At 37.7% G+C, this 22030-nt stretch overlaps 1 protein-coding gene across 1 annotated transcript in view; it reads left to right on the forward strand.

Annotated features, from left to right (window-relative positions):
* Nucleotides 1-22030, forward strand: part of USP25 (ubiquitin specific peptidase 25) — a gene marked incomplete at its 3' end in the record, with an annotated part of 179832 nt that overhangs the window by 47868 nt on the left and 109934 nt on the right. Inside the window, exons 4-6 of the mRNA XM_069073063.1 lie at nt 3491-3614; nt 12795-12957; nt 20881-20967. The remainder of the gene's footprint in view (nt 1-3490; nt 3615-12794; nt 12958-20880; nt 20968-22030) is intronic.

Genomic DNA, 22030 nt, shown 5'->3' on the forward strand with positions numbered 1-22030 from the left:
AAAAGAGGTATCGGATTGAACAGGGAAAGAGAAATTCTACCCTCATGTGCAAATTCTGTGCATAGCCCTGTGTATTTCAAGGACGTTGTGACCAAGTAAATGGACAGGAGTGTTTGTTGACCGCAGAAATGAGTACGTACCTGAGAGCTCTCCTCCCACCCCTCACCCTACCCGGCCAAATGAAATGGTAAGGGACGCGAGGCACCTTAGAAACCCCACAATAGTGACACCATGTTTATTCTTAGGAAGGGGTGTGGGGCACCTAGAACAGTTATGAATAGGCAAAGTAGCTCCTGTATCAACTAGGTACAACTATCACTGGTACGGTCAGAAACTATCAAGGAAACATTGCTGATCGGGGGAAAATTACAGTCTCCACATCCAACCCACAACAATCCTCAGAGCCCTGTTAATAGCCATTCTATTTAGGTTTTTTTTTGGGGGGGGAGAAGGAGAGCATGGTCACAAAAAGGAGGAGGTCCTGACTGGGAATGACGTGAGGGAGCCAGGAGGAGGGAGGGTCATGTGATCCCTTCCTTAGCTTCTGCTGCAGGAGATGACATTGGTTTTTTCCAACATCGAGGCTTTTTACAGTAGAAGCAGATTTTCTGGTCAGGGGATTGGGGATTAGAATCCCTGGGGGGGGGGGGGGGGGAGGGGAGAAGGGCAGGACCAGGGACAGCTCTCGCTATGTTTGGCTGAGCTGGAAAGCCATGATTTTATTTTTCACCTTAAATTTGTTGTCAAGAGGGGTGAATTGATATCTAGAAGTTACATCAGCCAGGCTAATTTCTGTCTCAATTTAGTCCATGAGATCCTTTTTGAGGTCATCATTGAGAACAGTTAATAGTGGGGAGCTTGGCAGGCCCCTTTTGTCTAGTTCAGTGTTTCTATAAAAAGTGAGAAGGAAACGGTTGTAAAATTTGAGGACTAATTTTGCCAGGGTTTTGGTGGCAGACTTTAATTTTTGTCCAGTCTTCAGGCTTCAGAAAAGCTGTAGGGATGGAATCCCAAAGAGCCCTGCCAACCTTCCTTGTTCTTTGATGGTGAGGCTGAGGTGTGGACTTATTCATATCTGCAGTAGGATCTTTCGAATCTACTGCACTGAACCAATGTTTTACCTCCCCTAGACCTACTAGAGTTTGGACTAATTGTTTCCTGAAGTTCTTTAGTAAATCCTGTGGGGCCCTCTCAGACCTGGGGAAATTCCTTCCCTGTGGCCTGAAGCTCTACTTTGGTCATTTTTTGCCAATTAGATACCTGAAAATTTCAAGGCCATGTGGTGATGACATGTGACCTGCTGCTTTTGGATGGTTTATTGTCTGTGGGTATTATGGACCCGCACCAAAGGGGAGCCAAGTGCTCCCCTGAATCTAGCCCGACACAAAAGGAGTTGTAGCAACCAAGGTACCCGAAAGAACCAAGAGAATTACCTGAGGGCTCTCCTAAAGATGAGAGTCCCTTCTCCCCTTCTCCTGTGGCCTACCACATGTTTTTCTTGTTGGAATGAACTCAGCAGAAAAAGATTAGAGCTTAGGATCTGAGTGGACCAACCCAGAGATCAGAGATGGAAGGAACACCAGGGGTCCATACTGGTACCTAGCCTCACATCTGACTGACCAGTCTTAGCACCTCGTCTTGTCAGATCCCCCGACTGCCACCAAGAAACATAGACTGCAGTTTGAAGCTATAACCAGATTGAGCAGCGGCTTCGTTTTTTATAAGAGAAAGTAAAGCCATGCATGCTAGGAACCCTCTACACGGAGTACTGAGGAGCCTGGATCTTTAAGCCAAGCCCAAGATATTTATGGACTTCAGCAAAATTGGGAGTCTTAGGGGGGAGAAGACGGGCCAGAACATGGAAGCAGGATGTTCTTGTTTAGCATAAGATGGGGAGAGGGGAGTCTGCAAACCACAGGACTGGTCTCATCCAGTTCTAGTCATCTCTGTGCTGGGCTTGCTTAGCTGCTTGCCCAAAGTAGGGTGGATACAAAGGATGGCTGGTATGCCAAGGCTGAGCGAGGGTCAGGTCGGCTGCTGATGGGTTCATTTCATCTTTAGGCCCTCCGTTCTTTTCCTGCAATTCTTGGCAGAGGGTAACTCAGGGAAGGCAGAGAAATTAATTTCAGGTGTATATTCACAAATATAAACCCCTCAAAGGCAAGGCACATTATAGATGCTTAATTGAATTGAAATGACAAGAGGAAGCTTGTCCAGAGGAGTAGAGTTAGGATGGTGAGTGAATTGGGCTTGCTTTTTGCCTGGAGAAGAAGACTTAAGTCTTCACATATTTGAAAAGTTGTCATATATGTGGAACTGGGATTAGATTTCTCATTCTTGCCTGCCCTTGGAAAGAAGGCCTAGGCCGAACGTTTGGATTGTAGAAAGTGGCAGGATGTGGTTAGACATAGACAGTGTCTTACCAATAGAGCAGTTGGCTTACTTAGAAAGTGGTAAGGTCCGTCTCACAAATAGGTCTTTAAATGAAGGTTTTGATTTCTCAAGATTCTGCGATGCTTTCCAGTGTCCTATATGCTGTGGCCAAGTACAGCTCGAACAAAGTGTTCCAGTGTAGTTCCTTCCACCTTCATTTTTACTTAGTTGAAATAATGGTTTTTTTTTTCCTTAAGAAAACTTATATAACTTTTTCTTATTCCTGAAGAAAGTGAAATTATGGGTGTGTGTGTGTATGTGTGTGTGTGTGTGTGTGTGTGTGTGTGTGTATTTAGAGGCAAAAGGGTTAATAGTTGAAAATTTTATGGTTGTCAGAAGAGGAGCCAGAATGATGATAGAAAAGAGTACTTTGATCTTTTTAAAATGTGTCTACTTAAATTTGTACTTTGAAATATCTCTGTTATCTTCTGTGAAAATTTTACAAAGATGATATTTAGTAACCAATATTTAGTTACTCTAGCGTTTGAGATGGTGGAATTGAGCTCTGACTTATTAAAGTTCTTTAAAATTACTACTGTTGTTACCAAAAGATTGAGAGTTTGACCTGTGATTTTTTTTCTCATATCGTAACATCTTAGAAAACAAAGGTATGACAATTTAAGTGCTTTGATATCCTTTTTTTTTTTTTTGCCACCAAAGAAGCCGATATTAGCTGAATAATTGTTCTCCCAATTTGTACTCCGAATTTTTTGTGTATCAAAAAGGAATGAAAAGTCAAGGTTTACATATTGTAATAAAATACTGTGAGAAAATTCTTCTTTCGTGAAAAATACACAAATGTCTTTTCTGCTCTAGGGATCTCAGAAATGAGAGAAAGGTAATAATGTTTAAGACTAAGTTTTCATGTAGAATTTAGAAGTTATGCCTATTGAATAATAAATATGTGGGTCATATATAAGAATTAGGGAATTTAAGGTGTGTGTGAATCAAAATTCAGTTTGATTGTGATTTACATTTGGACTAATTTCTATGATGTAAGAATCTCCTTTCATCTTGTTTTACTTTTAATTTTGAGAAAGATAGTTTTGCTTTTCAGATGTGATTGATCTCACTGGAGATGATAAAGATGATCTTCAGAGAGCAATTGCCTTGAGTTTGGAAGAATCAAACAGGGCATTCAGGGAGACTGGAATAACTGATGAGGAGCAAGCTATTAGCAGGTAAAAATACAACTTATATAAAGCAGATCTATAAAGTACATATAAGAGAAGTAGAACTTGCTTTAATTAATTTTTATTAATTAACAGAGAATACCTAATTCCCTAGTAGAGAATAACATCCACTCTAATCGTGAACAGTGCTGCAGTTTAAAATTATCCTATTTGCTTCTGAATTGTTCTTTATTCTATAACCAAGACAAATACCAACCTGGTATTAGACCGTGGTTGGAAATATATTGATTGAGCATAAGCTAGCTTAGTTTTTTTGGCATTTGGAAGTGAAATTATTGATTCTATTCAAGTATCTCTATCCACATCTCTTAAGGAAAGTTTTATTTCTGGTGGTTGCCATCACTCCCTTCCCACATTATTCTCTTCCCTGTGAGATGACCTTTCTCTTATTCTGTAGAGATTTTGCATGTACATGGTCATTGGCATTCTTTTGCCTCTGTCAGAATTTGAGCTCTTTCTTTGACAGCCCTGGTATTTAGCAGAGTACCTAACCATAGAAATGCTTGTTGATTGATTGACTGATCTCTCTTTTTAGTGCCAGTCTCATGTTGTGAATCACCCATTGGCAGTTTTGAACTGGATATTATCTCATAGGCATCTTCAATTCAACATGTCCAAAGCAAAACTTTGCCTTTTCTCCCAAACCCATCCTTTTACCTGAGTTTCACTGTTTGTGTTTTTTAAGGCTGCTATGATTCTTATCATCCAGATCCTCAACCTTTAATTTATCCTTGATTCCTCGCTTTCTTGAATCCCACATATCCAGTCAGTTGCCAAATCTTGTCAGTCATTTCTATTTCCACATCTTTAGCATCAGTCCCATTCCCTGTTTACTCACATCTCTGCTGGACTATTATAATAACCTGCTAATTAACTTCCTTGTTTCAGGCCTCTCCCTATTCAGATCTACCCAGCTGCCAAATTGATTTTTCTAGAGTGCAGGTCTAACAAAGTCATTTTCCTAAGCAAGAAAATTCAGGATCCTTATTAATTCTAGCAGCAAATATTTGATCTTCATCATGCTTTTTAAATTTCTAATTTTGTGTAATTTCCAAGGTAATATGATTACATATGTGGTAGTAGTTCTCTTATTCAGTCATACATGGCAAAGGTACTGAAGTGGTTTGCCATTTCCTTCTCCAAGGGACTAAGACAAACAAAGGTTAAGTGATTTGCCCAGGGTCACACAGCTAGTGAGTCTCTGAGCTCAGATCTGAACTCAGGTCTTTCTGACTCCAAGCCCAGCACTCTATCCACTGGGCCACCTAGCTGCTACCAAGGGAAACAGAGGTTAAATGACTTGGTCACCACACAGCTAGTAAATGACTGAGACTGGATCTGAATTCAGGTTGTCCTGACTCCAGGTCCAGTGCTATATACAATTGAACCATCCAGCAGCCTCTGCATATAGTAGTACATGTACAAAATTTATAAGTAAATAAATAAATATATATTTGGGAGAGATGTTCACAAAACTGTATTGTATTGATAGAGGTGCCTGATTAAAAAAAAATAGTGAACTTCTGAGCTAGAATATTAAATTAACCAGACAACCTCAGTCCCAGAGTCATAATACCTGAATGCCAATACCATAATACCAATAATCAGTCCTCAAGATGATGAACCTTTCTTTTCTTCCCAAAGGGTTTATTTAATTTTGATTTCTGATATTTTTCTTTAAAAAAATTTTTATTGATGACATTTCATTTTCATTCCTGAATGTATCTTTTGTCATTTCCTTTGCCCATACAAGCCTTATTATGTAACAAAGATTAAAAACGGAAAAGAAAAGTTAGTTAAGCAAAACTAACTCATATACTTATCCTCTGTAAATAAATACGTGCCTCACCTCTGAGGGAGTCTCAGGGTGAAGGGAGGTGTCAACGCTTTTTCCTGAGTTAAAAAAAATGCAGCTGCTTGGTTTAAAATTCAGTGTTACTTGCTCTGTTTATAATGCTTCCAAATAGTTATAATCGGCAGGTAGGCCAATAGTAAGTTGCCCTGAGGCAGAAACAGAAGGCGCTCACCTCCTCTCAGCCCGGGGAGAGGCAGATGAAGAATCGGAATCCAACAGCCCTGGAAGCAGCAGCCACTCTTCTCCCCTTCCCTATGTCATCACAACCAACACCACCATTGGATTAACTACTGTTAAGGAGCAGGGAACTTTGGGGCTCAGAAAAGAAAATCTGCACCAAAGTCCTTGGTACTGTCAACGATTCAGCATCAGAAATGGATTTTTTTTTTTTTTGCTAAAGATGCATTGTTTTTTTCCCTGCCACTCTGCCCCCTAAAGGCTGTCGCGCCTTCATCTGTCTTTTAATTAGAGTATTCTGCTGTCAGAACGTGAGCACCAGGATGTCGGGGGCAGTCTTTATTTTTAATCTTTTTTCTCAGTCCTTGGTACATAACCTTCCCAGCTCCCGCAGCTTCCACATTTCCTCACTGGGCCTGGCTTTAACTTCCCCGATAAGGAAATGGTCAGTGAACTCCAGGGAGCCTAAGGCCGTTGCTACAGCAGAGCCTAAGCTAAGAAAGCCGAGGGGAGGCCCTGGCATCTGGTCGGAACTGTTTTTTTGGAGTGAATGTCATGCTGGTGAAGAAGTCTTTTGTTTCGAAGTCTCAAAGAGGCCCTTATTGTCCCTGTGGGACACAGTTTTTCCAACTATTGACATCTGACTCTCCAAGATCGGGGATGTAAAGTTTTAACCCCAGCTTCTTAAAGAGGATGATGCCAGACTTTTGCAGCTGGATACACCAGGAAGTCTGCTTTGCTTTAACTACCTATACAGGATGAAAACCCTGCTTGCCATTCGTGCCTCTGAGATCTTATTCCATTCAAGTTGGCATCCTTGTTCCCTAAAGGCAAGAACTTCTGCTGGACCTTCAAAACACATGTACCCCCTACAAGGGTGTCTACTGTGAGGGGACCCTCCTAGATGGCTATTTGACAGCTGGCATCTTTGGCCATACTGAGTATCGACACTTATCAGGAAACAGTGAACTGGCTGCCACTGTCAAAGCCCATGGTATGGGAGTTTCTAGTGGCAGCACCTGTTGGCAGCTAAGGATCTAACATAGTCTCCTGAAGTTTCCTCCCCAGCAACTATCCAGGTCACTTATCTGTCCTCCAGCCAGAAGAGTAAAAGAGCCAAGCATTTCCTGGAGCTGAAGAGTTTTAAGGATGCCTATAGCACACTAGGGAACACTCTGTGACTGAATTTGGGGATGGCCATTGGCTCTAATAGGAGAATCCATCAGTCTCAATACCCAGGGAAGACATTCATGAAATATATGCCTGGCGATCCTTCCTTATTTTATCCTTCTGGTCTGTTGAAGAATGTAAGGTCCATGAGTCCCTCTTTCCTCTCCACTAGCATTTATATGAAGTTGAATCCACCTATTTTCCCTCTGTCCATGTCACACCCTCCTTATCACAACTTGTTTTTGAACATGGTTATTTTTTGCCCTCTTCCAAACTCAGTTTTATCCTAAATAGGTTAGGGAGAGTAGAGGAAGGGGGCACTTAAGATGGTGGAAATGGAAACCAGGGAGCCTCCTATCTTATACAGTTAGATGGGAACCCTAGCCCATGGACACTTCATTTAAAATTGTGGAGTGAAAAGGGCAGCCAGGAGCTAGTGTGTTATTTGTAAACCAAACCTTTTTGAGATTTGTGTTGTGTTTAGTGCGCTGTCTTACCCTTCTCTAGAGGGTGCACTATATACATCCAGACAGGTGACTGAAGGCAACTGTTGTGATATACACACTCATTCCTTCCTTTTTTTTCATTAATTCATTTCTTTCTTCATTTTTATTATCTACAACCTTGAAATTACCCTGTAACACTTTGTAACTCTTGAGTTTCTCTACAAAAATAGAAATTATTGTGTATAAAGATTCATTCATTCACCAGAGCTCAAACATTCGTTCTAGTGGGAATGGGTTTGTGCTAAGTCATCTGTTTTGCCTTGTTCCTTTTGTGATCCACAGTAAACATTTGTGAGATTGGGTCAGCTATACAGTTTGTGATGCTGGAACACTGTATGTCTTTGTGTGAAGCTTACCTGGCCATTGTGTGGATTAAACTGACCAACTTGACCTCATTAACTGAGTGCTTTCACTTAGTTATCCAGTGTAGGCACCCGAGTAGCATTATGAATTATTATACTATTATTCTAATATCTTATTGCTCTTTTAAAAAATACCAGCCAAGCTATTATAATTTTACTGTAAAACCACAACCCTTCAAGGTTATAAAAGTGACTACTTAGCGAATACTAAGTAATCTGATTTCAAGGATAACACTCTTTAGTGAAGGGGAAGAGTCAGTTCATAGCATTTTAAAGATGACCAGTAAAATTAATTTCATTAGAACATATTGATTTAAGTTCTTTAGAGTGATTAAATCAAAGCCTTACCTTTCCAGGCTTCTTAACGCTTTTATTCCCTTTGGAGTACGCCTGATTCAGCTCTCTTGGCCTTGCTGCTTCTCATCTGCGACAATCCATTTCCAACCTTGCCTTTACCCTGGCTTTCCCATATGCCTAGAATGCCCTCCCAAGTGACTACAAGACTCAGCTCAAACCCACGATTGCCACTCATTTATTTTGTTTATATCTTGTATGTACATAGTTGTTTCCATGTTGTCTCATACTTTAGAATTTAAGCTCCCTGAGGGCAGGGACCACGTTTTTGCTTTTCTTTTTTTCGTCCGTAATTAGCACAGTTCCTGATATTTTATGAATTTGGCTTCTGCTGATGCTGAAAAAGAACTACCACGTAGGCAGTATTCTATCATTGAATTCTAGGAAACGCTTTGTATAGATAATGTACTCTCTGTCTTGCAGAGTTTCTTTCCTCCCACTTGAAATGGAGAACATGGGAATATGGATATGAATCTTGTATCCAACATTGGTGGTGTGTTGGATGGGAAGGGAAGAACATGGTGGGGAGAACAGAGCCCTAGAGCTTAATTACAGGCTGACTTACTTGCTTCCTGACAGAATCATGCCCCTGACACAGAGATGAGATCTTTAGCTCCAACTTTACCTGGATTAGTATCTGATTTGTGTGAATGATCCTAGATTTAAGTGTAGTAGAGACATCATTGTGTACATTTAAAATTTATGAGTGAATAACAAGTGTTTATTATGCTAAGAACTAGAAATACAAATAGAAAAAGCAAGAGGCTACTTCTTCCCAAAAAACTCACTCATATTCTGATTTGGAGAAAATTCCTCTTCAGGGTAGATGGGAAAGCCCAGAGTTCATAAGTGAGCAGCAGAAGGTTAGATGGTAGGATCTTTAGGGGAAATCAGGTTGTCTGGAGGGTGTGGTGGCAGAGAAGATAATAAGGCCTAGAAGATTTAAGATGTAGTGGTAGAGGGTGAGTGGTAGGACGTGCGGGTCCTCAGTTTCAGGGTAGGGATTAGAGTTGGTGACCCACAGCCTATCCTGCCCCCCGAAGTCAGAGAGCAAGGTCAGTGTGGAGGTGGTGGGGGATCCTTCGGCAGCTCAACCTAAATGGCCTAGGATTTTGAAGAGAATTCAAGGAGGGGAAATGGCCCTGCTTCCCAGCTGTCCCTTGAGGTGTGGGCTGGCGCTGTGGGGAAGGCGTGGTAGTGTTATTGTATACTAACCTGTTCTTTGAACCAGAACTTCGAATTTTTTCAAAAGTGGAAAGGCTAAGAGTACTCTAGCTCTTTAGGTTTAGAAATATCACACAAAGAGAAATTCACCCTACGGTCTTTTTGCCTCATTAGAACTTGTTTTGACCAGTGAATCAAATTGCATGATAATATGCTGTTGGAAAGATCTGACTCAAGCCCCCAGTTTAGAGTCTGGTATTATAACAAAACGAGACACTTGAAGGATGTTCAAAAGTTAATAAAAAGAAATTGACTTAGCCATAACATGGAGAGGATAGATATTCAACAAGGACACTGCAACACTTAGCTCAGGTAGACATCTCCAGCCTTACCTCCATTCCGCAGAAAGGTACCTAGTCATCAGTAGCATGTGATGGGACCTCCTCTAGATCTGAAGAGTCCCAATTCTGTGTCTGTGGGCCCTTTTATTACCCTGAGGTGATCAGGAAATGATCTGGGCTAGCCAGAGCAGATGTTCCTGACAGCCTACCTCCGCCAACCCAGTGGGTTAGGGTCTAGTCTAAAACCCTTTCATCTTTCTCAAGGTCTTCATGGCTTCCAATTTTTTCCAGATAGAAAGAAATATGAAAACCTTTTATCTTTTGTAAAAGGAGCACTGAAATGAAAAAGTAAGGGGGCGGCTAGGTGGCATAGTGAATAGAACACTGGCCCTGGAGTAAGGAGGACCGGACTCAGACACTTAACACAAAAACTAGTCTTATGACCCTGGGTAAGTCACTTAACCCCAGTTGCCCTCCAAAAAGAAATTAAAAAGAAAATGGGGAAATGGAGCCAAAGAAAAGCTTGATCATTTATTAGCCTCAGGAGATAGAACTAAGAGCTCTCTGTGGAGTCAAAAGAGGCAAAGAGATGTTTTCGTACAAGGATGTAGGAATGGTACATGGTGGTCGGTTTTCTCTCACTGGAAACCTTAGGTGTGATGTAATGGGGATACTAATTCAGGTAAGGGTTGGATTAGGGGGCCTTTAGGGCTGCTCTAACTTTCATGATCGAATAATTCTGTGAATATCTTCATTTTTCCCTGTCTTTTAACTGGTTAAAGCACTAATAAGAAACAAGGAATTTGCTATGTTGCCAGCTACATTCCTAGTGAAGGCTGTCTCTTGAAATAATGATATTGCAGATTGTAAACTTATATATCTTTGGTATATATTGGCTTTTGTTTAAATAAAAATAGAATGAAAGTATTTATTTTTCAAGTAAATGAAATAGAACAAATAATAGGCCAACAATGGAATTAGAAATCCCTATTTTCTGGTTGCACCATCTCTTTGTCTCCCTAAAAAGTTTTTATTACCAAAATCCAAGTATGTGAGTGAAGCAATAATGAATACTCAGGAGAACTGATGGTGACTTTAGAGCTTAGTAGCAGTAATAGGTGAACACACACTATTTTACATTTCAGTGTAAAAGAGACTTCTGGTCTGTAGGAAGGATTTCGTATTCCTTTGCTAGTGAGCCCAGGGGTGTCTACGTAGGAGAGGTGCCCCTTAACTGAATGCAGAAAGTTCAGTTATTCTGTGGAACAAGTTGTTAGTTATGAAAGGTGGAGACAAGAGTCTCTGAAGTGTGCAAGAAGCTAAATTGAAATCAGATGAGATACTCCCTAGGAGAGGAATGCTTCAATTAGCAAAGATTGTACTTTGTGTTCTTGGTAAGTTCAGTGAGTCGTCCAAAAGCATTCTAATGCTTACTCAAAACACATCCTGTCGACCAGATGAGACAGATGGGTTAGTTTCTTCAACATTAGTTCTTTGTCACCTGAATGCTATATATTTTATTGTTCTCTTTTGTAACATTTTAAATTCTGTTCCTTTTTTGGAATGATATTACTCAAAGGAAGCATACAAAACCTGAACATCTTAAAGAGTGCATTTTAATGACTGTTAAAGATATTGAAGTAGGTGTTAGAGGGGAAGTTAAGCATTTCAAGAATCATTTAAGCTCGCTATAAAATAGGATTCATTGGTAATGAAGCATACAAATTATGGTTAAAAATGAAAAATGATACCAAGACTAACACATTTTTACTATGAAACACCCTGATTAATCCTCAGAAAACAAGCAGAGACATTCAGAGACACTTAGAGGCTGTAAGAGTTATTGATCCCTCTTTCGTGGACCAAGAGCTGAGAGGGCAGTTGAGCAAAACAGTAGCTGCTCACCCCTCAGTATGGAGAGCAAGGCCAGATGAAGACTGGAGTACTGTTAATGAGAAAAAAGGAAATGCTAAAGCTAACGTTTTCATTCAAAGTTATCCCGAAACTGTTATCATAAGGACTCTAGGTGCATACACCAGATCTCAACATTTTTCAGACTTTAAAATATCCACTTTTGTCTGCCTCTACTCCCAGCATGTTTTGGGAATTTTAAAATTCCAGGGGGACTGAGAGGCTTATCCTTATTGAGGGATTGATGAACTCTGATTTTTTTTCTTTGATAATGGAAATTGAGAAATGAAGATAAAATACTATAAAATAGCCTTGTATCACACTGAATATCACAATGTCAAATTTATCCAAAGATATGGAGGAAAACATGCTTCATTGACCTGGGAACTTATCTGATTTAAACTTTTGGCAAATCTAGGGGCTATAATTAAGGCTAAATTTGGGGAAATGGGTTGTTTGTCAAAGTTATGTTTAATTTCCATTATGATAAAAATGTGATTTCGTGAAAGATTGAGAAATATCTGCTCAAATCTTGTGAACTCAGTGCCAGATTGTGTAAAAGAAATAATTGCAATGAAATGAGAACATCTTACACATGAATGTTTTTAAAAGTTTCAAGTGTTGGAAGGCTTAATGAGTATATCAATACATTTATTTTATTTTGTCCCAAGTAATTTGTACATTGCTATAGGTATTTTTCCTTTGTTTAGGTGTTATAGAATTTTAGAGCTAGAAGGAGTATAAGTGATCATCTGTTTATAGGATCATAGATTTAGAGCTGAAGAGAAGGGTTCTCTTTGACATTTTTCATATGAGAAAATTGAAACCCAGAGAAGTTGACTGTGTTACCCAAGGTTTTCTCCTTAGTAAGTAGTGTCAGAGCCATTTGAATTTAGATCTACACTTTGCATTGTATGAATGAAGGCAGGAAAGCCCAGCAGGGTGAAGAGAATTACTCCAGGTTATCGATCTACTGGTGGCAAAGCTGTGACTAAAATTCAGGTGCTTTGAAGTCCAAGATACTTAGCTGTATTCTTCTTCACCTACCGAGGTGTTTGGAGTTTCTTTTATGTAGGCAAATTTGGAAGTATACATTGTCAGAACATTCAGGTCTCACTTGAACTTTCATGGTTACCATTAAAATGTCATTCAAGAAAAGTATTTGCTACGTGAATTTCTTTTCAAAATGTATTATAATAAGCATTTATTTATTTAATTAGATTTACTGAAACAGTGTTTCTTTATATACCTCAAACTCATGTCTTGTAATAATTCTGTACTAAACACGATGGTAACATTTCCCTCTTCCTTTTTATTGGCTTTTTAAGAGTCCTTGAAGCCAGCATAGCAGAAAATAAAGCAAGTTTGAAGAGGACACATACAGAAGTATGGAGTGATTCTCCAAACCCTTATGATAGAAAAAGACAGGATAATTGTCCAGTTGGGCTTAAGAATGTTGGAAATACTTGCTGGTTTAGTGCTGTTATTCAGGTAAGGATCTTTCTTCAACATTGTGTTTGAAGTAAGGGATATGGATATGCCTCTTATGTTTCTCATTTATTGTGTTTCTATTATTTCTGTGTACATACATAAATGTATGTGTGTATCAAAACCAAAAATGTATATGATTCTTCTTTCCTCCAAGCTGTTTGGGGGATAGCATATTGTTTTCCCTTATTCTAAGTTTGAGCAAAGAAATTAAGTAACCCTTTTTTACTAAATTAATATGTATTTATCTATTGTGGGTAAATTTTCTCTGTTGGAATAAGGTATCAGGTGGGGAAGAGGGTGCATCATCTTTTGTATTAAGAATAGGGCCCCAAACTAAGCAATTATTTTTATGCATCACATCCTATTTATTGCTCACCAGAATGTGTCAGGGTAATGTTCATCTTCTTGGAAAATAATTGCTATTTTAATATGTATTATTACTTTAAAATTTTTCAGTCTCAAAGTTGGAAGAGTCCTTCGAGGTTGTCTTGTTTATGCCTTCTTTGGATACTTCACTAACTATTGCTTTACATGGGTTCCTATATCATTGTGATACCGTTGTTAGCATTAACTTATCAAAGGGTTTTTCTGTGTCTGTTGAGATAATTATGTTGTTCTGGATAATTTTAATATGATTAATTACATTGATTTCTCTCCAAATGTTGAATTGTCCTTGCATCCCTGGTGTAAAGAAAGCTTATTTTATGTATTCTCTTTGATACAATTTTATTTAAAAGTTTTGAATTACTATTGACCATTAGTTCTTTGCTTTGTTCTTCCCTAGTTTAAGTATCAAGACTATATTAATCACATTAAAATTTTTGTTAGAATGCCTTTTTCTTAATTTTTAAAAATAGTTTTTAAATTTTAATTTCAGTTTTTCTTTAAAAGATGGAATTCTCCTTTAAATCTATTTGGACCTGAATTGTTTTCCCCTCTAATAATACCTTTCTAACAAGTTTCGTTTCTTTTTTGGGCACTAGAATTTTAAGATTTCTGTTTTGTATTTTGTTAATTTGTATATTTGATGATATTGCAGGTAATCCTCTTTTTTAAAATTGAGTTTTGTTGGCATCTATGTATAGTAAATTCTGATAATTCTTTTTGTTTTCTTTCATGTTGTGATCTCAGCTTTTTTGTTTATTCTCTTAATTTTCTTACCCATACATTATTTACATTGGCTAAAAGATTTATCTATTTCTGCTAGTCTTTTTAGCAAGTGCTAGGTACTGTAGCAAGGATTCGAAGTCATGGACTGATGTTTCAAAGGCATGCTTACAGTCTAAATCAGCCAAACCGGAGGTACTTAACCTGGGGTCCGTGAATTTTTTTTTTTTTAATATTTTTATACCTATATTTCAACAAAATTGATTTCCTTTGTAATTTTAGGTGCATTATTTTAGGCCTTAGAAATTATTCAGATAAGGAGTCCATAGGTTTCACCCAAATGACAAAAGGGGTCCATGATACTGAATGAAAAAAATTAAAACTTTTGATACTGACAAATTCAAATGAAGCTAATGGATGTGGATAATATTCTTCAAGAAATTGCACACTGACTCATAATGTCACAGAAGTGAAAGGAAGTTGAAGTGCTCATGTAAACAGCAAAATAGATAACCTAAATAATACTATTATTTATATTATAGAGGACCAGGATAAATAACTGTGAACAACTTAGAAATCAAGATGAAACCAACTGATTATTGAATCACCAGCAGCACTTTCTAATTCTTACAAAAGTTGTTTGTAGAAGCTGATGTCATTTATGGAAATGAATTTCCAAACCATGGTGACTGTTTTATGGGATCTAGGACTTGAAATCCCAATCAGCAGACATTTATTGAGCACAAAATATTGTAAGGTCTGTCATTTGTTGAGTGAGATAGATAAATAAAACAGTCCCCTCTCTGGAGGAGTTGACAGTTTGGTAGGAGAAAGAGACATATATTGATGTGCATGTTAACTGTGGGATAAAGTAAAACAAACTCATTAACATCTTCATTAAACCTTCAATGTATGGTCAGTAATCTCAACTAATAAAATCATTTATAGAAATCAGACAGCTTGCAAATTTAAGCCTTTAACCTGAAGTTTCCAGTTGCTGCATAAAGACCAGGAATTATTATTTTTTTAACTCAGCCAGCCATTTGTACTGATATACACTAGATAATTTAAATGTTTAAAAACATTTAACATGCAATATAGCCTCCTTTCACTACAGTGCTTTATTTTATACAATTTGTCTTTAAATTCACAGATTTGGAGATCTATTAATTGATCCTTCATCATGGAATCACACATTAAGCATACCTTTGATGACTGGTGCATTTTCCCCAATTTAGGCTTAATTTTAGTTTCTTTGTTTGCACCAAGGTTTAAATCAAATGATAGGTAGTCAAAGGCTTTGAATCTAAGAACATTCTATTAAATATGAAAAAACAGCTGAATAAACAAGATTTCAGGTCTAGCTACCTGTGTTTCTTTTATTAAAAATGGAAGTACTCTGTCATTCTTACCACGAAAAGGCAGCTTTCCTGATTCTGCTCACTAATTAACAATATCTGTGCAGGGACCTCAACTAATAAAATCATTTGCAGAAATTAGACAATTTAACAGATTAAAGCACTCGATCTGAAGGTTCCAGTTGCTGCCTAAAACCAGAAATTCATTCTTTTTCACTCAGCCATTTGTACTGACATATGCTAGATAATTAATTTTCAGAATTAACTTTTATTGTGTTTATTTCTTTTTAAAAGTGAATTTAGTGCTTGCGAAAGACACGATTCTTTTAAAAAATTTATTGATTTATTTTTAGCTTCCAGCATTTACTTCTGTAAGTTTTAAATTTTCTCCCCTTTCCTTGCTTCTCCCTCCCCAAGATGGCATGCGATATGACATGACTCTACACATACACACATTCCTGTTAAACACATTTTCACATTAGTGATGTTGGATAGGAGAATTATAATGAATAGGAGATACTATGAAAAGAAAAAAATAAAACAAAAAAGAAAATAGTCTGCTTTGCTCTCCATTCTGACTCCATAGTTCTTTCTCTGAATGTAAATGGCATTTTACCATCATGAGAAAGACATAGTTCTTAAAAACTATCAGATTTGTTAGAACATGGGTCTTAGAAAGAAAAGAGGTCATTTTATAATATTATTTACCCTCTTCCTTAGTGTTGAATTTTTATACTAATTTATCTAGCATTGACAATTGCCTTACAATTGCCTTGGCAATAGTGATAGATGGTCAAATTTCCCTTTCTTACTATGGAGGATATATCTGAGAAAAATCACCTAAAGATGGAAAGTTCCATTACCAAAAAAAAATTCTAAGTCTAATTCCTAGGCCACTGACACACATTTTTCTCTGTCCTTTGGATAAATTTCTTAACATTTTGTAGTACTTCATCTTTATGAATTTCTGTAAATTCAGAACAGTTTTGCTTATTTTATATCAGTATGTTTATCAGAGTTCATGATTTCCCTTAATGGGAACAAGCCTTCCACACCACGGAGTTTAAAATCCTGAGACATTTTGAAAGTGGAGGGCAATGGATGTTTTAACGTCTGATGAAGATGGTGAGATCTTACAGGCTCAGCAGGACTTCATGTGATAACAGTTTTAATATAGTCTTGAACCATCACTACTCTAGTTTTTGTGTTGCGTCTCCCAGGACGAACATGTTTCCTCATAGCAAGGCTTAGTAACTACTTTTTTTTTTTAATGCTGTCCTTTTAGCTGATTTTCCAACTTCAAGAAGCTTGTGCCATGTTGTAGAAGAATCAGTAATGACCCTCCTAGCAACCAGGTGTTTTTGAATGGCTTTGCTTCTTTTCTGAGGATTAACGAAGGCAGTTTCACAGTATAATTTATTTGTTTTAGGCATTATTTTTTTCATTTTAGCCTTATTTTCCTTTGTCCTTTAATGCCACAGAATCTTGTTTTATACTGGTCTTTGAATGATGCTGAAATGCTTGTTCCCCATGCCAACACCCACTTCAATATCACTAAATCATTGAAGTGTACTCTTCTAAGAGCTACAGATTTTATGCATTTCCTTGGGATATTATTCATTCTCAAAAACTACAGAACTAAAAACACAACAAAAGAGAGCAGTTGTAGTATAAATATATATGGAATGATAATCAACACTCATTTGACAGAGATTTAATTAGGTAGAATGGGGAAACTAGATCATTTTGCTTTCATCTGTTAAAAGTGATGAGTTCTGACTAAGTCTAGTGACCGTAGAAGTATATACCCTGACTATTGCAGTCATAAAATTAAGCCACAACCAAAGCCTTGCTTGTCCCAAGTCATCCACACCCAACTTTATATAGCAGTTACTAAGTACTGGGTTTTATTTACATCAGATTGATAGAAATTTCTGTGAGAATTCAAAGGGGGAAACTGAATTTCTGACTGTAGGAGAGATAAGCAAAAGTTTTAGAGACAATGGAGACAGTGGTGTTTTTGTCTTGGATGCCCTGCTTTTCAAATTTTGAAGTTCTCTGCTTCCTGCATTGAGTGCTGATTAATTCCTTCACTTCACAAAGACTTTTAACTTATTCATTCATTTATTTCTATGTCAAATCACCATAGATAGTGACTCAGAAAAGTAGCAGGCAAGACTTTGGGGACATAATTTTTCTTGGTGATTGTTCTTGCTGTTTAGGGTGTAGGAGAAATATTTATAGCATATATACATTTATTTCCTATGTTTCCTGCATTTTTCTACATTTCCTTCCATTTATCATTGAGGCAGATATGTGGTACAATACAAAAAGTCCTGAACTGCATTCTGGAAATTTGAGTTCTTGTCTTGGTTCTTTCATCACTCGTACCTTCCTCATCTGTAAAATGAAGTTTTAAACTACATGTTATAAACCATCTTTTTCAACTTTAAAGTTCTCAGACTTGAGGCATAATTTTACTCCTTTACCAAAAATGTATTGCTGTTACATCTTAACTTTAATAACATTACTGATAATATCTTTGATTTATTGAATGTAAATTCCTTGGATAGGATGAAATTACATACATTATGCAGTCGTCAAAAAATTCCAGGAGGAATCAGGAATCATTCTCTTTGTCTTATGGTGGAGCCTGACTCCGTTGTAAACATTTTCAAATGTCCTCGATGTTTCGTACTGGTGACAGGCCTTAGAAGAACCCAGAGGTTATGTGAGCCCTGTAGAGCGGGCGAGGCACCAGTTGCTCAGTACCACCACCTGTGTAGAGGGTTTCCCTCATTAGAATGTAACACCTTAAGGGCAGAATAATTTTTGCTTTTCTGTTATTAACAAAAAGTCACAACTCCACGAGGTATGGGTGATAACTTGATTCATTACAAGAAAAAGGCAAATGCATGTTAGAACTCCTCATGCCATGTACAAAAGAGTCTGTAATACAGGTAGACCCTTGGGTGTTTATGTTACAGTAAGAATGGGAGGAGAGGAAAAGGGAGGAATTCCTTAGAGTTCAGTCATTAGAGAATTTCAGCATGAGTGGGGGCACTCCTGGGAACTGCTCCAGGTTCCCCACCCCTATAACTTGACTATAAAGGTAAATGGCCTTGCTTATCTGAAAAGTCCCAGATGCCACAAGTGGTTTATCAGACTGGATTAGGATCCAGGTTAGACCCAGGCCTGTGGCTGATTCGGCTTCAAGGGCACTGAGAGTTTAATGAAATTCAGTTGCAAAAGATCACTGTTTTGGTAGTTCAAGGGGGCTTCATCTCTGGAAAACAGGGCAGCTGAGGAATACAAGTTTAGGGGGCCCCTTCATACTTTGTGTCCCTAGTGTGCCTAGCACATAGTAGGTATTTCATAAATGGGTATTGATCGACTCATTTCCAGTAGGAATTGTTTTTTTCTTTGTATTTGTGTATGTAGCATCTAGTACAATTCTGAGCATTTGATAGGGACTTACTTAATAAATACTTATTGGTTGGTTGATCCTTTAGCTGACGATGTGGCCAGAAGTGTGAGACTCAGGTATAAAAAAACAACAGCAACTAGAATGTAATACAGAAGACTGAATATGCTTTATATTTAACTTTTTTTGTAAACTCCTCAAGGGCAGAAGCAATTTCATTTTTGTCTTTGTAGCTTTGAGTGCTAAATTGCACGGTGCAGACTTTTAGTTCTCTAGGAATCTTAAAAAAAGAAATAAAGACAGCAGCATATGGAAACTTTAAGGACACATGGTGAAACCTGAACTGGGAAAAAGATGAGAAGGATTTGGCTAAGAGAGGAGGTAGAAGGATGCTCAAGGTATTTAAAATAGGAAAAGGTGAAGAGGCGAGACTGAGCTGTAGTGGTTGAGGGACAGTAAGAAGAATGAGTGAGTAGAAGGCTTATGCCAGATGACTTACCCAGCTATATGTATCCTCAAATAAGTTTTTAAAAAATTTTAGGAAGTGTCCACATATAACATCCTTAGAAAAATTTTTACTCTAATAGTTACAGCAGTTGTTCAAAGTATGCTGACCAAATCTGTATTGAATTGCATATGCCTTTTAACCTAAAAGTAACATATTTCTTTGTGAAGTGTAAGTGAAGACTTTCCTGGTAGCCAGTGAGAGTTTTCATCCAAAAAGTAAAGAAGAAATGCAATAAAACGTAATGAATTTGGACTCTACTAATTTAGACTAAGCTTTATCTTTATGATGTGAGGGAAGGGTTAAGCAAGCAATAAAAATGTAAAGAATTTAGGGAAAGCTTTGTCAAATTTGTTTTGTTTTTATATCTAACTTATACTTGTTAGTTTTCTTTATATCCCCTCAGTGAACTGCAGTTTTGTCAAGCATGATTTTTCCCTATAGCAATTATGTTGACTTTTGACTGGGAGGAGATGTATTGCTGATGTAAACCTTTTTTTTTTTTTGAAAGGTAGTTACCATAAGAACTTTTAAAGTAGAAATTTAACATTTTAAAAAAATGTATTCGTGTCAGAATTTATGCTAATACTTCATCCCAAATATGCTAAAAAATTAAAATTAGTTAAAGGCTACTTGGTTCTGTATTTCTATGGTTTTATCAGATGGTGCATGAGTATTTAAATATGTATGTACCTTCCTTTTAAAAATTAAAGTATGATCCAGTGTATAATTTTTTTTTATTGATTTGTATCTTTTATGGCAAAATATAATAAATATTGTTACCAGTTAAGATTTTTAAAAAAGTTAATAGTCTTTTTGTAAAGAGAGAAAAAACTTTCCTTCTAAATCCAATTAAGCACCTATGACTTGTTAAGCACTGTGCTAAGGACTGGGGATACCATTAAAAAAAGAAAAAAGACAGTTTTTACCATCAAGGATCTACAAGGTTAAGGGGAAGTATCTTGTTCTATGTGAGTTGAAACCAGGCAGCCTGCAAAGTGAAGCATCTTCTATCATATTGCCTATATGATAGAATCCATCTAAAAATTCCTATACTAGATGAAGAATGTAACATTTTAAAAATCCAGTTGTAGCCTCCTTGTACAAGAAACTCCCCCTCCCAATTCCATGACTTATCATTTGCTTTCCTCCATGCCTCTTCATCACTTTCTCCTGGATTCCTTCAAGTCCCAGGTAAAATTGTACCTTCTATAAGAATTTCTCAATTTTCCTTAATGGTAGTCCTTTCTCTCTGGTACTATCTCCAATTTATCTTGTTCGTATCTTTTTTGCACATAGATTTTGTACATTTTGTTTGCCCCATTAGACAGCTTTTTGAGAACAGAGACTTTTTTTGCCTTTGCTTATGCCGCCAGTGTTTTAGCACGGTTTCTGGAACACAGAACTTAATAAAAACTTATTGACGGTCTGACTAGAAAATACATCATGAGGAATAAATTCTGATTTTTAACTTATGTTAGTTTTGTTTTTCCTCCCATAAAAATATTAAATCTCTCATTTCTTTTCAGTCATTATTTAATCTTCTGGAATTTCGAAGATTAGTACTAAATTACAGTCCTCCCGCCAGTGTTCAAGATTTACCCCGAAACCAAAAGGTAAAATTATATAAATGCTTTCCCCTGATAAGCTTTTCTGTACAGTTGTAGTCACTTCCTAGTCGTGAGTTCAGTTCCAAGTATTAATCTTACACCGTCGAGTGGAGTTGAGCAGTATCTGGAAGCCAAGATTTTTTTGAACCTTGTTGCATGGATTCCAGTCATAAGATGAGTAGCTTTTCTGTCTTCACTAACACCTTTATCACTTTTAATTAGCAAGAAAGGACGTTACTTTTTATTTAGATGAATTTTTACCTTAAGGGGGAAATTGTTTCTATACATCCTCGTGGCCACTCTGGGGGAGATGAAGAGTTGAAAGAGGGGGTTACACTGTGGAGGCAACTACAAAACACACAGCATGCTCCCCTGCTTCCTCACTAGCCCCGGGTCCATTTGTTTCGCTAACTACAGAAGTTCCAGCTGTGTCTGCAGTAACAGCAGGCACCCGCTGTAGTCTTGCGTCTCCTGGGATGTTGTCCCCCGCCCCCTGAGTATTTCACCTTGCTGTGCATCCCGCACTTAACGGTCAGATCTGACCTTGCCACACCCCATGTAATAATGTATTGGTTCCCAATTGCCTCCAGGGTCCGATATTAGAACCCTCTGTTTGGCTTTCCAAGCCCTCCCAAAGTTGCCTCTTTCTTATCTTTCTTATCTTATTCCTTACTCCCCCACCACATACATGAGATTAAGGGACACTGGCCTCCTTGCTTTTCCTCACAAAAGATATTCCGTCTCCCAATCCCATTCCTTTTCTCTGTCCCCATGGCCTGGAATGCTCTCCCTCCATCTAAGGCTTTTGACTTCCTTCCAGTCCCAGGTAAAATACCACCTTCTTTAAGAGATCTTTTCCAATATCCCTTAATGTTAGACTCTTCCCCCTCAGATTATCTCCGATTTATTCTGACATAGCTTGTTTGAACCTAGTTCTTTATGTGATGTCTCCCTTATTAGACTCTGAGTGCTTTGAGAGCAAGGACTTTTTTTTTTTTTCATCTTGTATCCCCAGGTCTTAGCACAGGGTCTGGAATATAGTAAGTGCTTCTTAATGAATGCTTATTGA

Source organism: Petaurus breviceps, unplaced genomic scaffold (genome assembly GCF_028583685.1).
Source record: "Petaurus breviceps papuanus isolate PSGF00001 unplaced genomic scaffold, PetGlider_PUasm1.0 90849, whole genome shotgun sequence".
In the NCBI taxonomy this organism is placed as follows: Eukaryota; Metazoa; Chordata; class Mammalia; order Diprotodontia; family Petauridae; genus Petaurus; species Petaurus breviceps.